General features: G+C 39.5%; 2 non-coding genes across 2 annotated transcripts; both read left to right on the top strand.

Annotated features, from left to right (window-relative positions):
• The first annotated feature begins 1,061 nt into the window (after positions 1 to 1,061).
• Positions 1,062 to 1,134, top strand: Trnar-acg (transfer RNA arginine (anticodon ACG)). The gene has a single exon. It is a non-coding gene; the product is annotated as a tRNA-Arg (tRNA).
• A 2,279-nt stretch (positions 1,135 to 3,413) lies between these two features.
• Positions 3,414 to 3,486, top strand: Trnar-acg (transfer RNA arginine (anticodon ACG)). Its single transcript has one exon. It is a non-coding gene; the product is annotated as a tRNA-Arg (tRNA).
• The last annotated feature ends 1,514 nt before the right edge of the window (positions 3,487 to 5,000 follow it).

Here is a 5,000-nt window from a genome sequence, read left to right as displayed (position 1 = left end):
AAGGAAATTGAGCTGAATTCAGTCTTTATTAAAGTGCCTTTTAGTTGCTGAGACTCCAACCTCAAAAAGGGCTTCGTTTGAGCAGAAGTGAATTGTATTCTTTACGATTTTGAAAATTGCTGAAATCGACAACCCGCTGTAAAGGACTTTTAAATTTGCATAATATTCGAGTAGATGAAGAATTCCTACATGTATTTTATGACATTTTATGCCGGTTTACGGGCCTAAGATGGCTTATAAAACAACAAATGTGCGTTATTTTGACGAAGCATGCCAAGATTCTGCCCCGTGGGAAAAATATCAGCCTTATCATATGAGTTTAAGTGTAGGCGCCAAACGTGCAATTTTAGGTAAATATTGACAAAAGGAGCTCTCAAAAACGCTTGTTCGCGTCCGACGCAGAATGATACCCGCACCCTTAACTTTATTTTCTAACAGAATAAGGTAAGGTCTTTCCTGTGAAGTGCATTTTGCCTGTGATTTTTTTACCGCTTTGGAGATTTTAGCTTTTACTTTGGAGGAATTAGTCAAGGGAGCAAAAAAACCGCACAGGGGCTCGTCTTTGATCTTATTAATTTTATTTTATTTTTCCGTCAAGTTATCCAAGATTCCGTCATAGGACAAGTCAAATGCAGCTAAATCCATTGTACTATGTAGAATTTCGCGAGTTTTATCCGTTACGAAGAAGCGCGGCTTTTAAAATTGCTGAATTTTGGCCATTGAATAAAGTTGAAAAGCGCTCTCAGACAGGAAAGAAGTTTTGTGCTGTAGCGAAGCACAGAAAAAGATTTTGAAAAAATTAGCTCGATTGTAATCATTCCTCATTAAGTCCTTTTCACCCACAAAAAATAAAGAGAAGGTTTATTGGCGATCCCAAACTCGCCGGACCGCTCTTAGGTGAACAGCCACTTAATGTTGTTTATTGTACAGCATGCAATCTTCGTGGCTTTAAAAATATCTGTCGTAATTTCAGTGTCGCAACTAAGACAATATCCAACTACGAGTCAATATTATCTGAGAGGAGACAAGTTAAAACATTAAAAACCAAATCAGCTATAACAGGCCCCGTGGCCCAACGGATAAGGCATCTGACTACGAATCAGGGGATTCCAGGTTCGAATCCTGGCGGGGTCGAAGTTTTATATTTTTGTCCTGTATTGTAAGGAAAGCTGCTACTGTAACAGTTTAAAAAAATGGTTATACAGCTATTTCGAGAAAGGTTGTCGGAAAAAGTGCACGCGACAATGCCGAAAGGTATTGTGGGTGGTTTTGAGTTCACTGTTCTTCAGAGAAATTGGCAAGAATGGAACTAGAGGCCATGGATTTATGTTTGTAATTGCTAAAGGAAAGAAACAATAGTAGGTTCGACAGCTACAGTGTTAGGAACAGGTTATTGATCATATCCCATATTACCTTTTGGGATTGTCGCTTGCACAATTTTTCCGACAACCTTTCTCGAAATAGCTGTATGTAAATGGTGCTCTTTGACGACATGATCAAGTGCCTACTTATATCATGTCGTCTTTTCTTTTTTTGCCGGACGTTCTGATCGACCAGTTATGTAGGGAGGGCAACATATGAACAAAGCACTTGATGGACAAGGCTTCTCCTTCTTGTGTACAGAGCCTACACTGATAAGAACCAAGCATGCAATTCTGCGAAAATTCGCCCAACTTGAATGGACTTAATCTTAACCCTTCAACAGAGGCTTCTTCAGTAGTCCATCTTGGGGGCACGAGCTTGGACGCGGTTTTTCCCTTCATTCTTCTTCCCTAGTGATCCCTTCGCCTTCAATCGCGTCCAAAGTTTTTCGCACCCTTTTCCTTTTCTTTTGGATTCCTGTCAATTATTCAAGAGGCGACTTGTTGTTGGGGTCTCTAGAAAACTTCACCATTAACCTCAAACCAAATTAGAGCAAGGTGGTGTCTCTCATCTTAATTAATTTGCCATCCATCATTTACTAACAAAATCTTAAATCAACATCACTGATGTAAATATTTGACTTATTTTGTCAAAATTAAACCGAAGAAACAACTTCATAGCGGAGGCGATAGTAGAATTCAGTTTCACCAATGTTTTCCGAGAAGGATTCTTTCTTGTTAGATATAGGTAGGCAGGGGGGCTATAATTCGTTTTCATTTTGTAATAAAAGTTAAGTCAAGTTAGGACAGTGTTTAGTAGAAATTTCTTTGAGTGTCTACAACCTGAAATTAGTTCATTTCTATCGTTCAGGGTAAACATTACAGGTTTACAAATTATAAACATTAATTAAGTTTCCTAGAAACCACAACAACAAGGCGCAACAAAAAACAATGATATGCCTGGTCCAATTGACAGGCGTTCGAAAGAAAAGGAAAAAGGCGCAAATTACTGTGAACGCGCTAGGACGTGAAGGAGGCGCTAGGGAAGGAGAAGGAAGGCGAACGACACGTCCTAGCTCCTTCGCCAAACGTAGGCTAAGAAGTCAACTTATTAATTTTGTAATAAATGTTAAGTCAAGTTAGGACAGTGTTTAGTAGAAATTTCTTTGAGTGTCTGCAACCTGAAATTAGTTCATTTCTATTGTTCAGGGTAGACCTTACAGGTTTACAATTTATAAACGTTAATTCTGATGTAAAAACAAATTCAAAACAATATTCTTATGGATAAAACTGGCGTGAAAATACTATTTTTTGGTAGAAGTAATTGAGGAAAAGAAAAGGGAAACCTTGGTCACGTGGCACAAATTTACGTTTGCCGCCAAATCTCTCTAATGACCAGCCTGCGAACGCAGACAGCGTATTTCCGCAAAATACGTCTGCGTTCTCAGGCTAACATTGACCAACACCATCCAAAAAATCGCCTTTCTAGGGGTAACATCATTCAATATTGGCAAGTTGCAGAAAAAAAGGAAAAGAAAAATGAAATCGCGGGAGTTCTTCATTTCAATAAAAGCTAAAAATTATTAATTTTTTATCTCATAAAGGTTATGCGTTCTTTCGCCAGGACTCGAACCTGGAATCTTTTGATCCGAAGTCAGACGCCTTATCCATTAGGCCACGAGGCCGACATAGCATACACAGAATTCTACTGCTATTTCAAAATCAACTGTATTACAAATATGCACTGTAATATTGTTATTTTCTGTTTGCATTTAAATGAAGAACGTGACTCTCGAGATTTTTATTCTTTTCTCTTCCCTTTTTTCTGCAACTTGCAAATATTCTCATTGTAAAAGGTATTGGATTGATGTTTCCCCTGAAGCAACTTTGTTTGGATAGTATTAATGTTGTTAATTGTACAGCATTCAATCTTCGTGGCTTTAAAAATATCTGTCGTAATTTTAGTGTCGCAACTAAAACAATATCCAACCAAAGTCAATACTATCAGAGGAGACAAGTTAATTAACATTAAAAACCCTATCAGCTATAACAGGCCCCGTGGCCCAACGGATAAGGCATCTGACTACGAATCAGGGGATTCCAGGTTCGAATCCTGGCGGGGTCGAAGTTTTATATTTTTTTCCTGTGTTTTAAAGAAAGCTGCTACTTTAACAGTAAAAAAAAATTGGTTATAAATGGTGCTCTTTGACGACATGACCCAGAGCCTACTTATATTATCATGTCGTCTTTTCCCTTTTTGCCGGACGTTCTGATCGACCAGTTATGTAGGGAGGGCAACATATGAACAAAGCACTTGATGGACATGGCTTCTCCTTCTTGTGTACAGAGCCCACACTGATAAGAACCAAGCATGCAATTCTGCGAAAATTCGCCCAACTTGAATGGCCTTAATCTTAATCCTACGTTAGGGTTACGAGCTTGGACGCGGTTTTCCCCTTCATTCGTCTTCCCTAGTGATCCCTTCGCCTTCAATCGCGTCCAAAGTTTTTCGCCCCCCTTTCCTTTTTTTTTCGGATTCCTGTCAATCATTTGATTCGAGAGGCGACTTGTTGTTGGGGTTTCTAGAAAACTTGACTATTTTTTGTTTACATCTAGATTTTTATTCTTTTGTCGTCCCTTAGCTTTTTTCTGCACCTTGCAAATATTATCATAAAAGCAAGAGACTATAAAGGGGACAGAGAGGGCATCCCCCATATACACCCTATTCCATAGGTAATTCGTCTCGAGTTATTTTTAGAATCGGGATTAAGTTACCTCGCGCGAGGCGTGGATGTTTCGTGGAGGTTTCGCATGACCAAACGCCGTGCAAAACATGTCGGGCGAGAGGCAATGAAAGCGTAAAAAGATCGAGAGCATTCCTGAATATTGAAGCGAAATGATTCGGCGCTCACCTGGGAAAAGGAATCGCTGGACTCTTTGACAACCCGTGAAATCAGTTTAACTCGAAGTTGTCGTAACCTCAGCGCTTTAATAAAATGAGAAATTTCGCCGGTCTATTGAAACCGGTCGTTTGTACAATTTAGGGAGTTTAAGATCCAACGACGCGGACGACAACTAGAACGTCAAAAAAACAATAGGTTTAATTGGCCAAACAACAACTTCGCACGTGCAACACACTTTTTTGTTCATTTCTTTCCCGTTTTTGCACGACTACGACGTGAAAATGCCTAATTTCGCGTTTTATGGAGGACGTAAATAAGCAACGACGAATTTTATTTCTCTTTCTGAGCTTGAATATGGTCCCTTGAAATTCAGCTTTAGGAGGGTTCGCCTACAATTGACAAAGTAAGTGGGTAGGAATAATCGCTATAAAGACTGAAAAAAATAAACATCAAACCAGAAATTGCTCTCTTCAAACAGTAAATTAAAAATGATCCTGAGAGAATATTCAGTGTGTTAAGGATCTCCCTGCTCTACTGTTAGCTCTATACAAGAGAGGAAGGGCGATTCTTTTTTAATTTCGGTTTCGCTGACACAGCTTTCGCAGAAATCTCGCTGTAGTCGTTTTCGTCGACAAAAGGAATAGCAAAATCGCTCTCCGCGTCTTCCCCCATTTTGTTCTGCGTCATTTCGTGAAGGACGCGTGGCTCTCAGCGTGGGTCATCCACGCGGAACACA

This window comes from Porites lutea, chromosome 6 (assembly GCF_958299795.1).
Source record: "Porites lutea chromosome 6, jaPorLute2.1, whole genome shotgun sequence".
Taxonomy (NCBI): domain Eukaryota; kingdom Metazoa; phylum Cnidaria; class Anthozoa; order Scleractinia; family Poritidae; genus Porites; species Porites lutea.
This window is presented reverse-complemented; position numbering and strand designations above follow the sequence as displayed.